A 23,731-nucleotide genomic window follows, 5' to 3' on the forward strand; every position below is an offset into this window, starting at 1 on the left:
GAAAATTATGCAGAAAAGGACCTGGGAAGAGGCGCAGCAGCCACTGCGTCTCTTGGAAGAGGCGCAACACCTGCTGCGTCTGTTCCCAAGGAGTTTCCTCCTGCGGAAGAAATATTTCCGTGTTTAAGTTATGGTAGGACGGAATAATTTGGTTTTCCTTAATATTTTATGTGAATATTACGGGAAATTGTTTACCAGAGGATAAAGATTATGAAATATTTATAAAATATGGAATAGAAATATCTGGAACATTCCAGAACATTCTGACTCGGGATTTAACGGTTATCAGAAAATGAAGACGGTTTTAGGCCCGGACTCTAAATGTACTCTAATTACTGTCAAAACGACCGTATCGGCACGTAGATGACAACTAAGAGGTAGACATTAATATTTGAGCAATCACTTGACGATAAACTTACGAACTGTCACAAATCGTTCCGCGTAGCAAACATGCGGCCCAATCATCACCGGGTGGTTTGCGAGAGGTGCAGAAATGAGGTATCTACAGAGTGGTGTGTATTTGCACTCGTAATCCAAGAACTTCTTACTAAGGTAGTAGATAGCTCTTTCTTCTTTTCCTACGATTTGAGCTAGCATGGCGTCCATGGCCGTTTCGGTTACCGTGAGATATAAACCAAGAGGTTGATCTCGTTGAGGTGGCATGAGCACTGGTGGTTTGGCTAATATTTCCTTGATTCGGTCGAAAGCCTTCTGACAGTCATCATCCCACATGGTGTGATCTGTTTGTTTAACTTCTTGAAGATAGGTTTGCAGATCATGGTGAGTTTCGATATGAATCGACTTATGTATTGCACCTTACCTAGGAATCCTCTAACTTCTTTCTCAGTTTGAGGTTGTGGCATTTCGATTAGAGCTTTGATCTTAGAAGGGTCTATTTCTATTCCTCGTTGGCTAACAACGTATCCCAGGAGTTTACCAGATGTTACTCCGAATGCGCATTTATGAGGATTGAGCCTCATGTTGTACTTCCGTAGCCTTGAGAAGAATTTGCGAAGGTTCGCAATGTGCCCCTCTCTATCCTTGGACTTGACAATCATGTCATGTACGTATACCTCAACTTCTTTATGCATCATGTCATGTAAGAGCGTAGTTGCGGTGCGTTGGTATGTAGCTCCAGCGTTAATTAACCCAAATGGCATAACCATGTAGCAATAGGTTCCCCATTGAGTGACGAAGGCGGCCTTATGTATATCTTCTATGGCCATCTTGATCTGGTTATATCCTGCGTATCCATCCATGAAGGATAGTAACGCGTGATCTGCTGTATTATACACCAATATGTCGATATGTGGTAGAGGAAAGTCATCCTTAGGACTTGCTTTGTTTAAGTCTCTAAAGTCAACACAAACATGGATTCTCCCATCCTTTTTGGGTACGGGTACTATGTTAGCTACCCAGTCTGAGTACTCGGAAACTTTGATGAACCCGGCTTTGAACTGTTTATCGACTTCTTCTTTGATCTTGAGAGCCCATTCTGTCCTCATTCGATGAAGCTTCTGTTTCACGGGTTTGAAACCTGGTTTGATTGGGATTCTATGCTCTGCGATGTCCATGTCGATCCCTGGCATGTCTTTGTAGGACCAAGCAAAAACGTCTTTGAACTCATACAGGAGGACTATCAAACTGGCCCTTTCGGTAGGGCTCAAGGTCGTCCCTATCCTAAGTTCTTGGGGTTCTAGTTCGGTTCCTACGTTGATGGGTTCAGTGTTTTCTATTACAGGTCCCCCTTCCCCCACTTGTAGTATTTCTTTGGCTATGTAGGGAGTTATTTCGATTGAGTCTGGGTTTGGGTCATCCTCATTATCATCGTTGATGTGACCATAATTGGCGCATATTTAGCCCCCGAATTACCATTGTTTCCATGCTTTTTAGTGCCTATTTGGGTCATTTCTTATCTTTAGTTCTTTGTTTTGCATATTCTTTGAGATTTTGATCCCTTGGTAGGAAAGGAGTAAGAATCTTGCATTTTCATGGCAAAACGAGGCTAAATTGATTGTATTCAATGACCAAGCATCAAGGAGAGACAAGACTAGAAGGCCTTTGTACATATCATAGTAGAAGAACAATGTTGAGAAAAGGATCCTTGAGTCCCCGAGGAAATCCCCAAGGAATTTATGAAGAAAAGGGAAGAAAAAGAAGAAGAATTGAAGCTGACCAACAATCCGAACGGATTGCAGACAATCTGTCCGTCCAGCCCAATCCGAGCGTCCCACCTTGGAATCCGCTCGGATTCCCCCAGCACAATCCGAGCGTCCCTCTCTTGAATCCGCTCGGATTCCTCAGCCCAGATCCGGCCGTCCCGACTCCAATCGCACGGATTTGATGACAAAGACGATTTTCATTCTTCAAGCTACGAAAAGAGAAGCCCTTCTCTCAGAAAATACCGGATTCTCCTTGCTCAATTTAAAAAGTGTAATTACTAGTTTAGCCCTTAGTTAACCCTAATGCATCCTCCCTAATTTTCACTATAAATACCCCATTAGTCTAATTAGAGGAGCATGTTCTTCTTATCAATAATTAGTGTAGTTAATATCAATCAAATCTCTCTTTAATATTGTAATCAAGTATTAATCAAGTTTTAATCCAAGTTTTAGTTCTTTAATCTCTCTCTTGTTCTTCCTTTATTTTGGGTAATTGAAGATTATTTGGGTTATTATTGGGAGATTGACAACCTCTCAATCTAGGATTCAAGTACTTCTATTATTCTTGCTTTATTATTGGAATCATTAGTAGGTATAATCTCTTAATCCCTTTTTAATTATTGTTAATTACTTTCATTTATTCATCATGCTTCATTATGTTAGTATGATTGACAACCTTTCTAGCATGATCAATATGATAATGAGTGAGTAGTCTCTTAGCTAGGGTTTAATGGGTGATTAGGGGAAACCAACATGGGGAATGATTCATGCTTAAATCAATATGCTTTCATATCTTATTTGCTTGCTTGTTTTGATCTTAATACATGCACATGTTATATTTGATGAAATGCTAAGCCTATGAATCCTTGCATTTACTATCATCTTCTATCTTTTCAATGAGACTTGTAAGACATAACCCAACTCGAGTCTTGTTAGACCATGGATGTGTTGAGTAGGAAAGATTAAGTCGACTTGTAGGTGTTGTACAATCTAATCGATTCGGCTCCGGGACCCAAACTTTCCTAGGATTGTAAGATATAACCCAACTCAATCCATCACAACAATAATTGCTTGCTTATAATTTGAGAACATGTTTGTATGATCATATCCCATGATTCCCCTATGAACCCATGATAGCCTAGTGCTTTTAATCAATTGTTTACACCCCTTTTTATTCATCTTGCTTGTTTATTTTCATTGTTATTCTAGTTTAGTAACCTTCTACATCAACCCAAATTTGTGACACCCTTAGACACTACTAGTTACAATAGAATTCTCATTTCAATACCCGTCCCTTGGGATCCGACCTTTACTTGCCTCTTTACTAATTGTAGAGTTGTTTGTGAAGTATAAATTGTGTTTAGTATCGACCATTGACCAACGACCACATATACTTAATTGTGAACACGAAATGGCCTCGATCAAAAATGGCGCCGTTGCCGGGGACGGTGTTTAATTGATTTAAGATTTCTTTTATTGTTATTAGTTGTGTCTTTTTCACCTTGGGGAAGTAAAACTCCTCAAGGTTTGCTCTAATCGTTTTCAAGTTGTTTGATATTTTGCGAGAATGGATTTCATAGATTGTTTTGTAGAGGACCACTTGAGTATCCCTTACTTCAAGGATCCCATGCAAGCATTAGAGGCCTTAGAAGCAAGTAAGGCTAAGAGCATGTATTGGGAGTTGGAGGTGGATCTCTTTGAGGCCGCTCTAGCTAACAAGGAACTCACCCATGCACAATCCGAGTTAGTGCATAATATTCTAGTGGAAGCATGTCAACCCATAGAGGATGAGCAATCCATCCTAGAGGATATTCTACAAACTCAAGAGCAAGAGGAACCCATCATGGAATTCGAATATGATGAGGTTCATGAAAGTGAAGAAGAGTATGTCATGAGAATGGAATGTTTAATGGAGATGGAGCAAATTCTCAATGAAACTCCAAAGGAGGAAAGTGAGGTACAAACTCCTACTTTGAAACCCCTTCCCCCAAATTTGAAATATGCTTATCTTGATGAATCAAAGACCAAACCCGTAATTGTTAATGATAGACTTGATGATGACCAATTGGAAAAATTACTTAATGTGTTGAATCAACATGAGAAGGCTATAGGTTATAGTCTAGATGACCTTAAGGGGATAAGTCCCAACTTTTGCATGCATAGGATTCATCTAGAGGACGACCATAGACCTACCATTCAACCCCAAAGAAGATTGAACCCCCACATGCAAGAAGTTGTCAAAGGAGAAGTCATGAAATTACTTGATGCGGGAATCATATATCCCATATCGGATTCTTTGTGGGTTAGCCCCGTCCAAGTGGTACCTAAGAAAGGAGATACTACGGTAGTGACAAATGAAAAGAATGAATTAATACCCACAAGAATGATCACCGGTTGGCGTATGTGCATTGACTACCGTAAATTAAACTCCGCAACAAGGAAATATCACTTCCCCTTACCATTCATTGACCAAATGCTTGAGAGGTTAGCCTCTAACAAATTCTTTTGTTACCTTGACGGGTATTCGGGATTCTTCCAAATCCCTATACACCCGGATGACCAACATAAGACCACCTTCACGTGCCCTTATGGCACTTTTGCATATAGAAGGATGCCTTTTGGATTATGTAATGCCCCCGCTACTTTCCAAAGATGCATGATGAGTGTCTTCTCCGATTACCTAGAGACCATAATGGAAGTTTTTATGGATGATTTTAGTGTTTATGGAAAGGACTTTGACTCATGCTTGCATAATCTTTCTCTTGTATTGCAAAAATGTGAAGATGTTAGTCTTGTTTTAAATTGGGAAAAGTGTCATTTCATGGTCAATGAAGGAATTGTTTTGGGTCACTTGATTTCGGAAAAGGGCATCGAGGTCGATAAAGCTAAAGTTGAGGTGATAGAGAAACTCCCACCTCCCGTGAATGTTAGAGGGGTGAGAAGTTTTCTCGGTCACGCGGGTTTTTACCGTCGTTTCATAAAAGATTTTTCGAAAATAGCAAAACCCCTCACTCAACTTTTGCTTAAGGATGCCCAATTCCAATTTACTGACGAGTGTGTTGAAGCTTTTAATAGAATCAAAGAAGCATTGATCTCGGCACCAATCATCCAACCCCCAAATTGGGAGTTACCTTTCGAGATTATGTGTGACGCTAGCAACTACGCCGTTGGAGCGGTTCTTGGCCAACGGGTAGGGAGAGCTCTTCATGCCATCTATTACATAAGCAAAACCCTCGACCCTTCTCAAGTGAATTACGATACAACCGAAAAGGAGCTTCTTGCCATCGTTTATGCTTTGGATAAATTCCGTTCCTACTTGCTTGGATCCAAGGTGATTGTATTTTCGGATCACCGTGCTCTCCGACATCTCTTGATAAAGAAGGAGGCAAAACCAAGATTGTTGAGATGGATTTTGCTTCTTCAAGAATTTGACTTGGAGATAAGAGACAAGAAAGGAGCCGAGAATGTAGTAGCGGATCACTTGTCAAGAATCCGGTTTCATGATGAAAATGGAGAAACCCCGATCAATGACTCATTCCCCGACGATATTTTGATGGCTATTCAAACTCAACTTGAAAGGCACATCACCCCATGGTTTGCCGATTATGCCAATTATGTTGTTGGAAAGGTGCTCCCTCCTAACTTGAACCACAACCAAAGGAAGAGATTCCTATTCGAAGTGAAGAGGTACTTTTGGGATGACCCAAACCTCTACAAGGAGTGTAGCGATGGGCTCTACCGAAGATGCATCCCTCAATGGGAAATCCAAGGAATCTTGGAAGGATGTCATTCATCACCCTACGGTGGGCACCATGGAGCAAGAAGAACCGTTGCAAAAATTCTCCAATCGGGCTTCTATTGGCCCACAATGTTTCAAGATACAAGAGAATTCATCATTCATTGTGATGCTTGTCAAAGAACGGGAAATATATCTTGGAGAAACGAAATGCCACAAAGGGGCATTCTAGAGGTGGAGATTTTCGATGTTTGGGGAATTGACTACCAAGGACCCTTTGTGACATCCAATGGGAACAAGTACATCCTTGTGGCCGTAGATTATGTTTCAAAGTGGGTGGAGGCAATTGCCACCCCAAATGATGATGCGAAAACGGTCACCAAGCTTTTCAAGAAGATAATTTTCCCACGATTTGGAGTTCCTAGAGCTATCATTAGTGATGGAGGAACACATTTCCATGAGAAGAAGCTTGCATCCCTTTTGACCAAATATGGTGTTCAACATCGAACCGGCTTGGGATATCATCCTCAAACAAGCGGTCAAGTGGAAATTTCAAATAGAGAGATCAAACAAATCCTTGAAAAAGTTGTGAACAAGACTCGGAAAGATTGGAGCACAAAGCTTGATGATGCTCTTTGGGCTTATAGGACGGCCTATAAGACTCCCATTGGTGCCTCCCCCTACAAGCTTGTATATGGAAAAGCATGTCATTTGCCAATCGAATTGGAATACAAAGCTTATTGGGCAATCCGAGCACTCAATCTTGATCTCAAATTGAGCGGTCAAAAGAGGATGATCCAAATCCAAGAGTTGGAGGAATTCCGACTACAATCTTATGAGAATGCAAAGATTTACAAAGAAAGAACAAAATTGCTTCATGATAAGAGAATTCGACAAAAGGCCTTGCACAAGGGAGACAAAGTCCTTCTATTCAATTCCCGCTACCGACTCTTTCCGGGAAAGTTGAACTCTAGATGGATGGGTCCCTATGTGATAACCGAAGTTGGGAAATATGGAGATTTCGAACTCAAGGCCGAAGATGGAAGCAAGTTCAAGGTAAATGGTCAAAGGTTGAAGCCATACTATGATGGAGCATTTGTTGGAGAGATCGAGGCTACCTACCTCGGGCCTCCTCCCCCTTGAAAGGACCATCTAAGGGAGAGTTTGGTGGAAGTCCTCCCTAAACCACCATTTGTAAATATACTAACCCTCTAACTTGTATTTATTATTGCTTTTATTTTAATAAATGTCATAAACTCTTTTCATGAGCGTAAGTGAGGGAGGGTTACTAACAAGTTTTTGAATGAAGGAAGGAGCAAATTCCTAAGTGTGGGGATGCATTGAAAGAAAGAAGAAAAAGTCAAAGCTCGCAGCCAGAATCCGAGCGGATTTCCGGGAATCCGGCCGTCTTGGCTGAATCCGGCCGTCTTGGAGAGAAACCGCACGTCCAGCTGTGTCGAAAAATTGAAGGTTTAAAATTTGTTTGAAAATCCGAGCGTCCTATGGAAGAAGACGCCCGTCTGGTTGAATCCGGCCGGATTTGTGGAAAGACGCCCGTCTCTCCGCCTGTGCATTTCAAGAAAAATCTCTGTACTGAAATCCGCCCGTCTTCTGAAAGAGACGCCCGTCCCACCATGAAGGAATCCGAGCGTCTTTGGCTCGAGACGCCCGTCTTGTGGCGAGAAAAATTTTGGGATTTTACTCTGTGGCAGAATCCGGGCGTATTGCCCAGAATCCGCCCGTCCCGTGAGAGAAGAATCCAAGCGTCTTGCCTTTGAATCCGCTCGTCTCACTGCCCGTTTTTCGGCCCGACTTTTCTCAATTAAATTACACCCCACCACCCATATAATGACACATCACTACTCCTTCCACTTACCCTATAAAAACTCACCTCCTTATGACTCCCATACATATCCAAATCACTCTCTTCACCCACAAAATTAAAAATCCCCAATTTTCTAGGGTTTCCAATTCTCAATCAACAAGGAACAACCTTAGCAAATCTTCAAATCAAAATAACCCAACAAAAGAAGCAAGAATGGCACCAAGGAGATCCTTCTTTAGAAGTGCAAGAAGACCAAGGATGGTGGGAAGTTCCTCTACCTCACATCTCAACACCATTAGAAGGGAGCATGTAGAGATTGTAGACCTCACAAGGCTCGATGATTTCTAGAATGTGGAATTCCTTGATGATGTGCAGCGATTGGTCTTCCATCGACTCTTAAGTAAGAATATTCTTCCCACTAAATTCCTTTGTCATGATACCTTAAGAAAGCTTGGAATCTTTCACCAAGTAGAGGCACTCTTTGAGGTTTTTGGTCTTTCGACTCTCTTTCGCATGTATGAACCAACCTATCGGTCCCTTGTGCTAGAATTCTTAAGCTTTTTGAGAATCACAACCTTGAACAAGACTATTTGCATAGAGTTTAGGTTGGAGTATGTCTCTAGAATGATGACCCTTGTCGAGTTTGCCAATGTGTTCGGACTTGATGTTTCGCCTACCCGAACATCAAAGCCCAAAAAGTATAATGTTGCACCATTGTGGAGGGCCATGACGGGCCGGGATTTCATTCTTACCAAAGAGTGTCTTGCTTTTCACATCCAAAACCCGATCTTGAGGCTTACATATAGATTTCTTTCGGGTACCCTTTTCGCCCGCCGTGATCCGGCCATTGTCAACGAATTGGACCTTGTATTCATGGAATCATACCTCAACATTCAAGGGAGAGATGGGTATCAATTCAGTGCACCTCTAGTTATGCTAGAGAAATGGGCAAAGTTTCGAAATGGGAATGATGATGGAATGAAGCACATAGTGAATGGTGGACTCATAACTAGACTTGCAAAGCACTTTAACCCAAGGTTCAATGAGAACAATGAGTACACTCCACTTGCGGGGAACACGAGAATTAATGAAGATCTCCTTATCGTCCAACACCATTGGATAACCCTTGAGGGGGTTGATAAGAGGATAAAGTGGTTGACAAAAGGGAGCGATCCACTCTATCTCCCAATGCATGATCTACCACGGGTCTCCCCAAGAAGAGGAAGCTTGTCCCCAATGCCCTCCTACCTCATCCCAAGTCAAAAAAGGCAAACTCCACCTCCACAAAATCCACCACCACAACAAGAACAACAAACTCAAAATGAGAAGATAAAAGTGCCTCCTTACCCCTTCCCCTACCAACCATATAATCATCCAAATCCCTTCATCCTCCCCCGTGACGACTTTGTCACGGGAATTTTGCAAGATTTACACTACCGTCAATATGAGACCTCCGTGGATACTTATTATGCTCTTTACCCCCAATACTATGAGATGGCTCAAAAAGGACGGATTAGTGAGGAAGGAGCTTTCCCCTCATGGGCTCAAATGGAATTGCTTTTTCCTAACTCGGAGAAAGCTAATGAAGGGGCAAACGGTCGCAAAGGGGAAGAAAGTGGGGATTCTTGTGGAGGTGATACGGTGAAGCTTGAGAGTGAAGATGAATTCATGGATCCAAGTCTAAGTGATGCTTCTAGGGATATTTGGGATACCGATATTGAAGGAGATGATGCCGATATCTAGGAGATTACTTCATCACTAGGTGGAGCGGGCAAGAGGCACCCACCTTAGTTCAAGTGAAGTTTTCTCATCTCTCCTCTTTATCTTTATTTTTCATGAAAAGAACTTTGTATCTTATTTCTTTGTATTTTATTTCATTTTGATCATTGTTGGTTTAGTCCTAGCAACATCAAAGGACTCACACCTCGGTTCCATTGAGGTGTTCTTACTTTATTGTTCCCATTTGTAAAATCCAAAATGACAATCTAGTTTCATGCATAGCATAGTGTGTGCATGAACTATACCCATCCTTGACATTAGCAATAGTGTCTTATTTGGTTTGGGGAAGTTAATGCATACACAACGGGAGGTAATCTAAATTATCCTCTCCGTCATAACAAAAACCATGCATCATGTAGTATAGCTTAGTGTAGAATTGCATTTAGTATAGAAATCATGCATCATCTTTGCATAATTTCCATCATTTTGGCCATTGAGGACAATGCCCATATTAGTGTGGGGATGGGAATTCTAACACTTAACTTTTATTCAAAAACCCATAAAAATTGAAAAATTTCAAAAATCATAAAAATTTGAAAATTGAAAAACCAAAAACAAGTTCATTTCCTTTGTATATATTGTCTTGTATATATTGTGTTTGTTTTATCCTTGTTCACTTTGATTGACTACGCCACATCCGAGACATGAGGATATTGAAGACCGCATGGTATGATCTTTCCAATCTCCTTTTTCCTCTTTATGTTAATGACTATGTGGCTTTATTTTGATTGATACGGTAAAACAATGTGAACTTAGGACTTGCATTTAGATTATATGTCATATTAGTTGGTAGAATCATTTGCATTAGGATGTGTATATGTTAGTTGCATCATGGCATGTAGTTTGCATGTTAGAAAAATTTTGCGAAACCGTCTATTTGGAAGCTTGACAAGTGTATATAGGCCCTAGTAGATGCTTTTTCTTCTTAAGACTTTGCTTGTTAGAATGCTTGTAAAACACCCTAGGATGTGTCATGCTAGTATCCTTTGACCCATGGTTTAAGGCCTAGTCAAGAGTACCTTGTGGTGTGATAACTCCTTGGCTACCGTTTATTCCAAGGTGACCCTTGAAACCATGCATACTTCCATCATTCATCCATGTTCTACCATACATTTTTGTCATCAAAGGGAATGGGCACAAAAAGAAATCAATTTGAGTTCAAAGAAATGAAAAGTGAAAGAAAGTTTGCAAAAATGCATCAAATGAAAAGAGGAGCAAAAAAAAATAGAACTCCTAAGCTTCAAATACAAGGCACTCTCGTTACTAATTGGGGTGACTTTGAAAATGTTCAAAAAGAAATGCAAAAAAGTTGTCAAGTATTGAAAAGCCAAATGTTCAAAAAGAAATGGCAAGAAAGTGTTCTCAAATGTCAAATGCCAAATGAAATTTGGGGGGAAAAACAAAAATGAAAGCAAACTCCCAAAATGAAACTCAAAAATCTATCAATCCCTTTATCCATCATATCCATTTTTGTGCATGGTAGAGAGGGGACGACCCTTCTTCTTGTCTAGGCAAGAGGGGGAATTCCGCGATCCTCCAGTGTTTCTAACACCATAGGGAGTCTACTCTTGACAAAAGCATTTAACGATTGAGGACAAAGGTACCCTAGCTTGACACCTTTTGGAGGTGATTTATTGGTATCCTTCTAGGCTTAGTAGTTTGAACAAATTGCATCTATGAAGGATTTTGTACCCTTGAATTGCTTCCCTTGTAGGTAATTTCCGCCACTTAGATGAGGAAAGTGGCTATTCTTTTTGTAGATGCATCCATTATGTGATTTTATGTGCTTTAATGTTAGGATGTGTCGCCATTTTGGCAAGACCCACCTTGCCTTGCAAGAAGGCATCCTACCTCATGGTTGTCTTGTTGTGAGTTGAAGGGGCGGAGTGAGACCCGCTAATTGTCTCATATCGGCTATTATTATTAGGTTAGGTTAGTATTGGTCCTAGTCTTTGTCACCTCTTTACTCGGGACGAGCAAAGGTTCGGTTTGGGGATATTTGATGTGACCATAATTGGCGCATATTTAGCCCCCGAATTACCATTGTTTCCATGCTTTTTAGTGCCTATTTGGGTCATTTCTTATCTTTAGTTCTTTGTTTTGCATATTCTTTGAGATTTTGATCCCTTGGTAGGAAAGGAGTAAGAATCTTGCATTTTCATGGCAAAACGAGGCTAAATTGATTGTATTCGATGACCAAGCATCAAGGAGAGACAAGACTAGAAGGCCTTTGTACATATCATAGTAGAAGAACAATGTTGAGAAAAGGATCCTTGAGTCCCCGAGAAAATCCCCAAGGAATTTATGAAGAAAAGGGAAGAAAAAGAAGAAGAATTGAAGCTGACCAACAATCCGAACGGATTGCGGATAATCCGTCCGTCCGGCCCAATCCGAGCGTCCCACCTTGGAATCCGCTCGGATTCCCCAAAGACAATCCGAGCGTCCCTCTCTTGAATCCGCTCGGATTCCTCAGCCCAGATCCGGCCGTCCCGACTCCAATCCGCACGGATTTCAAATGCAAAGACGATTTTCATTCTTCAAGCTACGAAAAGAGAAGCCCTTCTCTCAGAAAATACCGGATTCTCCTTGCTCAATTTAAAAAGTGTAATTACTAGTTTAGCCCTTAGTTAACCCTAATGCATCCTCCCTAATTTTCACTATAAATACCCCATTAGTCTAATTAGAGGAGCATGTTCTTCTTATCAATAATTAGTGTAGTTAATATCAATCAAATCTCTCTTTAATATTGTAATCAAGTATTAATCAAGTTTTAATCCAAGTTTTAGTTCTTTAATCTCTCTCTTGTTCTTCCTTTATTTTGGGTAATTGAAGATTATTTGGGTTATTATTGGGAGATTGACAACCTCTCAATCTAGGATTCAAGTACTTCTATTATTCTTGCTTTATTATTGGAATCATTAGTAGGTATAATCTCTTAATCCCTTTTTAATTATTGTTAATTACTTTCATTTATTCATCATGTTTCATTATGTTAGTATGATTGACAACCTTTCTAGCATGATCAATATGATAATGAGTGAGTAGTCTCTTAGCTAGGGTTTAATGGGTGATTAGGGAAACCAACATGGGGAATGATTCATGCTTAAATCAATATGCTTTCATATCTTATTTGCTTGCTTGTTTTGATCTTAATACATGCACATGTTATATTTGATGAAATGCTAAGCCTATGAATCCTTGCATTTACTATCATCTTCTATCTTTTCAATGAGACTTGTAAGACATAACCCAACTCGAGTCTTGTTAGACCATGGATGTGTTGAGTAGGAAAGATTAAGTCGACTTGTAGGTGTTGTACAATCTAATCGATTCGGCTCCGGGACCCAAACTTTCCTAGGATTGTAAGATATAACCCAACTCAATCCATCACAACAATAATTGCTTGCTTATAATTTGAGAACATGTTTGTATGATCATATCCCATGATTCCCCTATGAACCCATGATACCCTAGTGCTTTTAATCAATTGTTTACACCCCTTTTTATTCATCTTGCTTGTTTATTTTCATTGTTATTCTAGTTTAGTAACCTTCTACATCAACCCAAATTTGTGACACCCTTAGACACTACTAGTTACAATAGAATTCTCATTTCAATACCCGTCCCTTGGGATCCGACCTTTACTTGCCTCTTTACTAATTGTAGAGTTGTTTGTGAAGTATAAATTGTGTTTTGTATCGACCATTGACCAACGACCACATATACTTAATTGTGAACACGAAATGGCCTCGATCAATCGTAAACAGAATTGCATTCAAGATAACAAGAAGAGTAAGCAGAACCTGATTTATTCATATTAAAGTTTGAGAAAAGTTGAAACAAAGAAGCCATCTGATCTGTAGCCAGTGGCAGTAAAGGGACAGCCGTTGGGACATTTCCCAAACTACTGTTACTACTTGATACTAAGCTAGGAGAAACAAGGGGAGTGGGAATGACGACAGGAGGAGACTCTCTAGGAACTTCTCTAGATTTCAACTCTGACTCCGACTCTAACTCTGACTCGAATTCATCGTCTTCTGGTTCTTCTTTGAACATCTCTCCTTCTCCAGTGGTAAGCTTGAAGAGTCTTCCTTGATTGTTTGTCAACTTGATCGACTTTCTCCATCCTTTCTGCTGATTGGTGTTGGTTTCTGTGATTAACGCAGTAGGGTTGAAGTGATCGTCTTGAAGTATCGTGGTAATGATCTCATCCTGCACGGCTCTAACAAATCGATCTTCTCCAAATAGTAGACTAACAGCTTGTTCGTCTAAGCAAGGTGCTTGACGAGTCTTAACGGTAGGAACCGTTTCCGGAGGAATGAAGTAGCAATCGTGAAAGATCTCGATTTCGGCTAGCTTCCTTTCGAGATAGTGCCAAGGTTCGGGAAATCCGTGAAAGCTATCTTGAGTTCCTTCCCTAATGAAGTATCCATTTAGGGTAGGGAGGTAGGGTCGCATTTGGATTCCCACATTCTTGCGGTTTTGAACTTGAGCGAGCATCTCGAGAAATTCCTCTTTAGTGGGTTTGTATCCTAGTCCAAGTGGTATTCTTTGTGAGTTGCCTTCTTTGCAGGGTGCAAAAGTGTTCCTTCGGATAGGATTCAAAGGCATTCCTAGGAAGTATTCCTGGGATTTGAGCATGTGGTTGACCACTAAATTGGAGTAGGGATTCAAGTATAAGGGTGCCAACTCACTTTCTATAACAATTATGATATGAAAGCCCCCAAGTTCATGTACTGGATACGCAAGGACTTGATTACTTGACTTCTTTTCGATTATTGCCTTGATGGGTGACGAAGTGATCGTCACCACTTTACCATTTAGTGGGATTTTGATTTTCTGGCGGAGGGTGGATGTTACCGCTTTGGAAGCGTGAATCCAAGGTCTTCACAGAAGTATGTTAAAGGATGCTTCAATGTCCACTATTTGGAAGTTGACTTTCCGTTCAATCGGCCATGTGGCTATGGTTAGGTTAACAAGTCCTACTACCTTTCGTTGTGTACCATCATATGCGCGAACACCTTGGTTGGTAAGGGTCCAATCCGACTCTTTCATGCCCAATTTGTTTGCCGTTTTCAAGGGTATGACATTGACTGCGGAGCCATCATCTACCAAAGTCATTGGCACATTCTTCTTTAAGCAAATGACAGTGATATAAAGAGCCAACTTATGACTAGCACCAAAGGGTGGCAAATCTTCATCCGAGAAAGTAATAGGATTACTTAGCTTTGGTGATTCTTGGAAGACCAAGTTGACTACGTCATCGGGTGTGGAGTTATGTGCCATATTTAGTTTGGCCAAGGCTTGCAGTAAAGCTTGGCGATGTGGGAATAAGCTTGCCACTAGTTGCCAGACTGAAAGATCAGCCTTTGTCTTCTGTAGTTGCTTTAGCAAATGGTCGGTGGAGCCATCTTCATTATCATTTGGTGCGACCACATTGGTTGGACCGTTCGCTACGGGACCATTTTGAGGAGTGTTTTGGTATGGGCGTCTCGAACAAGTAAGGTGGTCTACATCTTGATATTCACAATTTTGGACTATTTCCTCACTGACTTTGACTAAGTAGTGTTCAGTGAGGTACTCATCTTCATCATCATCGGCCCATATTCCATTGACAGTAGCAAGTTCCCCCATTCTCATGATTTCGGCCTCCAATTGGATAATTTGGTGGACTAGTTCATCAACCATGGCTACTACTTCTTGCATTGTAGTGTTTTGAGAGAAGACTAGTGTTGCACGTTCTTTAGGTGTTACGTTGGGATCACGTAGGGTCGCCACTGCACTCTCTAGTTCCATGACTTGCCTATTCACACTTTTTGCCCATGCAATGAAATCGGTGATGGTTAGGGAAATGGTACAGTAGTTCCCTTCATTCTCTATTGCATGAATTTCATCTTCGACTGGGGAAATGAGGTGTGAACAATCTATGGTAGATTCTTCACTTGTAATCACTAGAATTCCAAGAGGATTCTGAGTGTTGTTAGGCTTACCTCCAGGTGGTATTGGTAGGCGACCGTCTTCAATCATGTCTTGAAGTACATTTTTCAGTTTGTAGCATTTCTCTGTATCATGTCCCTTGCCTCTATGGTATTTGCAGTATGAATTCCCATCCCAGAACTTGGATTTTTTTTCTGGTTCGGGTGTAGAGCCTATGGGTTGAAGTTTACCCAGTTTCATCAACCTTTTTAGAGCATTGGAATATGTGTCCCCAAGATTTGTGAATTTCCTTGGTGGGGTACTCTTCTTAGATGGCTCGAGAAGGTTAACTTCATCAGGTTTGCTAGCAGGGCCGTAAGAATGACTTGTTGAGCCTTGATATCCACGACCTACCGTTTTGGACAAGAGCCCTTTACGGATGTCATCTTATATCCTTGTTCCTAGTACGGTTAAGTCTTTGAAGGTCTTAATGTTTTGGTACCTCAAATGACTTGCGTAGATGGACTTGAGGTTGTCCACGAACTTCTCCACGAGGGTAGCTTCATCTGGACGTTCAACAAGTTGAGTACTAGTCTTCTTCCACCTACTTAGGAAGTCGATGAAACCTTCTTTGTCATTTTGGGTAAGAACCTCTAAAGTGCGCATGTTGACTTGGATTTCAGCATTATCCGCATATTGCTTGGCGAATTCAATTGCGGCATCGTCCCAGGTAGCAATTTTCTTGTGCTCTAGAGAATAGAACCATTGTTTTGGGATGGTGTCAAGAGATGAAGGAAAGATCCTTAAGAATATATCGGGTTTTCATGCCCCTTGAATTTAGGGATATCCGTCATGTTGAAGTTGGTTGGAAACTTGGAACTCACGACTTCATATTTGCAATTATTTTCCCTATAAATGTCATCCCTTTTGAGATACATCAATTATTCCTCCAAGTATTGGAGTCGTTTCTCAGCTGTAGTCATACCTATGGGAGGGTTTTCATCCCCGAAGTTATTCACAAATTCATCAGACATTTCAGTTTCTCGAGGAGGCATTCTCGTTTCCACGGCATATATTCGGCCTTCGATTGTGTCAAGGCGATCATACACTTGGTCTTGAGTGACTTGGAGACGAGCTAGCGCGGCTAGGATTTGATCATTACCATTCTGGAGTTGGTTGAAGTTCGCGTCGCTTGTTTCAGGCATCTTGGAAAATGGACAAGAGATTGACGACGAATCAAAATACGATCGACCATTCTAGCACACTTACTTGAAAAGAAATGTTTTGACTCGTGAAGTGGGAGTGTGCCACTTGTGTCAAGTGAGTTTTGCGGAAATGACAAAGTTTGAAAATGTTAGTCCTAGTCAACTTTTAGTGTAGTTGTAGGAGTGGACTCGAAGTGAGGTTTTGAAATGGGTTTTGAGGCCCGGATTTTGACTCGACAATTGGACAGAGTTTACTGGTTTTGCGCTAATATTAGGCCTATGTTTCGAAAAATTATACATCTTAAAAGGGATTTTGATTTTACAAAAATCGTCATGGTTTTGTTTAGAAATGGTGATCACATATGGTACAAACATTATACAAGCATTATAACGGGATGTTGAGTACATTTAGAAGGGTTTTGGTTTTAAAAGATGGGTTGCCTTACCGAACAATCAAACCCGAGGTCTGTGGAGAGGCTCGTACCAAACAAGAGTAAGGCCGATTCCTAGTCCATTTCCTCAAGTAGTGAAAGTCCTTGATACAAACAAGAGTAAGTATCATGGTATGGATGACGTCAATCGTTATCCATACTTAGGCCCAAATAAGAATTAGGACCGTTTAGACGGGACGATTGGTCGAATGGGTTGGGTTGGGCCTAGGAAGGTCGAATGAAACGATCTAGGAAGACCGAGTTATGAAAACCGACAATTGTCTCGTACAAACTATTCCCTAACCTTGTTCAAGTTTTCCCTTTTGGCTACACGTAAGTGTATTTTCCCCAACGGAGTTGCCAAACTGTGGACATGGGCCACGGGGGCGCTTGGGAACAAGCGTTTGCATTTGTGGAGTCACCACCAATTTATTGTGGAAAATTGGAAACCGTTCGAATACCTCGTGCCATGTCAAGACACAAAGTAGCGACATTAACACTAAGAACTCGTTACCCTTAGCATTCTATGTCTAGAATGACTCTTGTGGATGCCAATGAACACGGATGTTCACAGAGATCTGGAGTAAGCGGTGAGGGTACGTATTAGGAAGCTCTTTTGATCGAACACCTAATCCCGCCCGCCTCGATAGCGGCCTCTACTAATGATTAGGGAAATTGTCTATACTCGATATATTGTCGATTATATGCATGCAATGCAACATCCAACGTTTTAATCCTAACATGTGAGAATTAGACTAAGTCGGTTATCACGTAATTTAACATGCATTAATGTCGAGGTAGAAATTTAGGTTCAATTACATGTGAAGGCATACAAACGGTAAAAGAAATACAATAATAAATACAATAAAAGAAATTACAATAATTACATTGGATTAGTTGATTTATGTCGAAAATATATTTAAAATGGATGGTTTTAGAAAAGAAAGAATAAATAAATTAACAAACAGATATTAGGTGATAATACGATTAATAGTTAATTAAATACGTAAACTAATAAACTAGGTCAAGGCAGAAACGGGAGTTCAGAGACAGAACTCAACCCGGAACAGGCGCAGCAGAGCTGCGTCCTTTGGAAGAGGCGCAGCAGTCGCTGCGTCTGTTCCTGAGCTCAGCTCTGGCTGTGAAGCCGAAATTGCAAATCATTGACATTCGTTGGTGATTTTAATGCTTAATTATATTATTTGACTCGGATGAAAGTGATTAAAAGATTATTTACATATGATTGAGGTCATAAAAACGATAAAACATGGATAAAAACTAAATAGGACGAATTAATTACAAGATTTAAAGATATTAATTACAAATTAACAAACTAACCAAATTAATTAGACTAAACAGGTTATTAATGATGGTGACGGTAAATAACAGATGCAAATATATCAAACGATGAATTCCAGAGATTCAATATGAGTAAATCGAATCTCTACAACCCGAATTGACTTTAATGACGGAAACCCGCAAATATGAATTATAAGGGATTTAAGTCGGGATTTAATGATGAATTAAATATTAAGAATTATTAATAAATTACAGGTCAAAATTATCATATTCAAGTTGTTATGTTAACGAAACAATGAACAATCGAAAGCAAAAGCAAAGCAAACGGATTAACAAAAGACGAAGGAAGAAGAAAGGAAGCAGGAACTGCGGCAGCCTCACGAAGAGGCGCAGCAGGCACTGCATCCCTTCGAAGAGGCGCAGCAGTTGCTGCGTCCTTTCTCGACAGTTGTCTTCTGATAATCCGTAAAAGGGTTTTTAAACAAGGTTTTACAAATCGGTTTTAAGAATACTTTCGACATAAATCTTACAATTGTGATTACAATAAATAAAGAACGATAAATAAAAGAAGGATTTACACCCTCAGACTTACATGTTTGACGAAACGAGATTAACTAAGTTAACGTTTAGTGATGCTCGACTCGAATGTACGACGAAAGCGCTCTCTAGGAGGAAAACGAATAAGATTGACTAATGTTGATTAATGTGGAGTTGGTCAAATTGGTCGGTCATGCAAAACGAGGCTGGTACACAGAAATATCCGAGCTTACGTGGTCGAAAGTTCAAGCACGTAGACGCCAAGAAGTAAGAACGTGGTCTAGAATGCAAAGTGAGAAGAGAAGGGCGGACACTTGCGTGAGAAATATGTGAGACCGAAGGTCTCTATTTATACTAATCACACGGAGGAAGTAGGGTTTTCGGAGAAACTTTGGAAGTGAATCTCGAAAAGATACGGAAAATACGCAGAAAAGGACTGAGGAAGAGGCGCAAAGCAAATCTGCGTCCCTTGGAAAGAGGCGCAAAGACTTGCTGCGTCCTTTCCTCAGTGGTTTCCTCCCGCGGAAGAAAGATTTCCGCGTTTCTATTATGGAATAGCGGATTAATCTCGTTTCCTTAATATTTTGTGTGAATATTACGGGAGATATTTTACCAAAGATCACAAGATTGGAAAATATGGAATAGAAATATCCGGAACATTCCAGAACATTCTGACTCGGTTATTAGAAAATGAAGACGGTTTTTGACCCGGACTCCAAATGTACTCTTATTACTGCCCAAATGACCGTATCGACACGTAAATGACAATTAAGAGGTAGACACAAGTGTTTGAGCGATCACTTGACGATAAACTTACGAACTGTAACAAATCGTTCCGTATACCAAACATGCAGCCCAATCATCACCGGGTGGTTTGCGGGAGGTGCATAAATGAGGTATCTACAATCTGTGAGCTGAAATGCTGATGAAATGGTTTGGTGAGGGAGATATGAGGAGAGAGGTAGATAAGATAAGGTTGGTTCGGTTTTTTTTTGTTTTTTTTAAAAGAAAATTTAAATTAAGTATACCTACTTTACTCAACAATTTGGTCTACTCGATTTTCAGTGTTTTCATTTTGTGAAAAATTCAGTTTTATTAATTTTACTTACGTCATTAATTTTTCATATCCTAAATATATCAGTTCTAACTTATATAATTTTCTTACTTAAATCTTCGTTAAACGTTTCATGTTTACTATAGAATTACGGGTATTCCCCCTATTCACATTTTCATTTTTTTACCTTTTTCTTTATTGTCAACAATATTTTAAAATGTCCTTATATATTTTTATCGATTTTTATTTTTATTTATAAAAATCTGTACATTTTCATAAAATTACATAATCGATTATCTAACAATTATAATTTATCGTCTCCTTTAAAAAAAAAAATATACAACCCCGTGAATTTTTACGGGTGTTACACTAGTTAGACATTATATCTTTCAAGTAATAATTGAAAAATATGATGTATATTAATACCACATATGACTTAAATTAATGTCATACATTGTTACAAGTTAAATCAGTGCAGATATCGGTGTCGGAGATTAGATATTCAACAACGAAAATACACATAAATATGATAACAATTAAAAATACACATAAAAACGAAAATAGAATAGATGATAATTAAAACACAAAATCTCATTGAAGACGGCGATATCCGTCACAAGCTTGTGACGGATACCATTTTCTCTCACAAAATACCCATGAGAGGTGAGTGGGGAAGCACATGGAGGGTGCCCCACCTTATCCCCTCTCCCTATTTGTGAGAGGTCTTCAGCTTGTGACGGGATTAACCCGTCACAAGTAAGACACTTTGTAATTAAAAATACACCCAAAAATAAAAATCGATAACCGTTAATCAGGACGGAAAGAGTAATATATTGTGGGCCGAAAACTTATATTATAAAATTTACCCAAGACAAATAAAACAAATGCAAATCTCAAGTTATGTAAAGCACTCCGTATTTCCCACCCCACCCCCAAAACTAACCCTACCTAGATTCACCTCGTCCGCCTCCCACTCTCACTCTGGATCCCCTCTCTAAAAAAAACTCAAATTAAACCCACATACGATTTATAGCCTCATTCATTTCCCTCAAATATCGATCATCATCTACCTTCATTAAATCATCCTTTCATTTTATTAAACCTAATTTGTTGTATATTTAAGAATTGTTCGGTCAATTTGAAGATATTTGGCTGAAAATGTTTACAAAGAACATGTAAGTATGAAATTTAAATGTTGAAAAATCAATTTTCAAAGCAATAGTTCTTTTGCATGTCATTTAAAATTGTTAAATTTGCTAATAATTATTGTCGTGATATTTTAATTTTTCTCAAATAAATACATCTATTTTTGTCGTCTTTTTCAATGTTTTTTTTGGTGTTAAACATCCGGTTTAATCCGAATTCGAGCCGGGTAGGTCGTCTTTTTCAATGTAACAATATTAACATTTGCTTTGATTGTTTTGAGCTTTATTGTAAACATTCTCTGTATATGATTATTTTGTTATTTTTTCGTTTGAATTTTAGCTCAAATTATAATTATTTTGAACCTAATTTGATGTTTTTCGACTATTTTTATTTTTTTATATTTCTTGTTTTTTTTTTCATATAAATATTTTTTTCTTCGTTGTTCTGGAACCTGGATTCTTCATATATTCCACTACTTTCAAATCTAAAAAATTTCCTTCACATATTTTCCATTAATCTCATATCTGAAAAACTTTCTTTAATTTTCGGTTTGTAATTTTTTCCATTTTTAAATAATTTTAATGCGCTTTTTATTCCGGCTTTGTAATTTTTTCTTCGTTGAACTAATTTTACCATGCTTTTAATTATATTGTGCCTAAAGTGAATTAAATAGAGCCAATGAATTTTTGTTGGTGAATAAATTGTGTGTGAGAAACAAAAAAGTAGAAAGAGAGAAATTAATTCCTGAAAACTTGCAACCACGTTTGTTTGAAGCAAAAAAATCACTTTGAAACCCTGATAGTATGGAACCAATAGCAAGCCTCTAAAAAACCTAGATTTTATACTAGGTAGATTGTTGTTTGAGATGGGTATTTCAGAATTTTGATTTGTAGTAGTATATGATCAGGATCTGTGAATTGGGGAGTATTTGTTAGATTTGTTGAACATCAGGAATTTACAAATTTAGACAGTGCATACCACCTGTTTGACAAAATTCCTATGAAAAAAATTTGGAGAAGTGGTGATTAACTCCCATAACTTTATGCAATTGTGAAATTAACTCTCAAAATTTTTAATTGGAGTGATTAGGCTCCATAATTTACATAATAAGTAAAATTAAATACCTTTTATCAAAATCTCACGAGAAATTCAATTTATCATATCACAAAAGTGAAAAATGGTTATGTTCTTATGAAAAATACGAAATAAAAGTTTAAAAAAATAATAAAAAAACCATTATCATAAATTAGATAAAATAAAATAAAAAATATTTTATGAAAATTAAACAAATTATTATTATTATATAAATTACAGATTTTTTAATTTTTTGTACAAAAATTTCAATTGCAAAAAATTTTATTAGGCAGTTGTGTTAAAATCAGAAGTCGAAATAAAAGATTTCTGAAGAGTTAAGAACGATTTAACACCTAAGAGGGGGAGGGGGTGAATTAGGTGTACCTTTTAAAAATTTTATTCTTAACTTGGTTAATTACTTAACTTAAGTAAAGAATATTGAAGTACAAGACTTGAGAAACTTAATTGAATGTAAGTTCACAAGAGGTACAATAGATTCTATGTCACGGTATAGGTGACGTGACACTGTAACTTGATTAGGTACATGCGAGAAATAGCAAAGTGGAAGAACGTAAAAGTAAATGAACAAACAAACGACATTTTAAAAATTGGTTCAGCCTCTACTCCGAGGCCTACGTCCAACCGTTATTTTATTGCTTGTTTAGAAATTTACTCAAACTTACTAAACCCCTTACAATGAAAATAACTCGCCAACCTACTCCGGTTGCACTCAAACTTAAAGCTACTCCGCTTCAAGAGTTTATGGGTTCTATCTCAAGGTGTTACAGAATCTTGAATCTCAAGAGTTCACTTAAATGAACATGGAGATTACAATGAAGATCTAACACGAGAATCATGGAACAAACTCATCATGTCAAAGACAAAATGAATCGATACTTGGAGGTTTTCTGACTTTTTGAAAACAATTTTGAAGACTTAAAATCGAAAAACGTTTTGCAAATACTTGAAGAACAAAGCTTTCAATGCACAAATGATTTGCAAGGTTTTTACAATAAATGCTTTGGAAGTCTTGAGAAATAAATGTGACTAAGACACTCTATTTATAGTGGATTTAATCTTAGGTAAGTACACTTAGAAAAATTAAATCCAATATTAAAATGATAGCTTTGAGTGATGGTAAGTGTTAGACTTGTAGGCTTGGGGCTTAAGAAATCAGAAAACTTAAGCTTCTACACTCAACATGTGACAATTTACCAAAATGGCAAAAAGCTTTTCTTACTTTAGAAGTTTGACAAGTCTTCTTTGCCATTTTAGTAAAAGGTGTTTGCACAAATCTAGAGACTTAGACAAGTGGGCTTGTGACTCCAAAATTTCAGATTGTTTTCAAGCTTTTGAAAATTCAAATGTTTAAGGTTTAAAGTTTGCAAAGTTTTGACACTTAAAAACATTTGGACGAAAACTCCTCCGTATGATAGTACGAGAAACCACGATGACAGCATGACCGTTGCATGGTTTTGCCATTACTTGACTTAAATGAGAATGTTACACTTACTCTTACATATATCGACTAAGGCTTTGGAAAGTATCATTGTCTTGACTTCCTTGA

Source organism: Silene latifolia, chromosome X (genome assembly GCF_048544455.1).
Source record: "Silene latifolia isolate original U9 population chromosome X, ASM4854445v1, whole genome shotgun sequence".
Lineage (NCBI taxonomy): Eukaryota > Viridiplantae > Streptophyta > Magnoliopsida > Caryophyllales > Caryophyllaceae > Silene > Silene latifolia.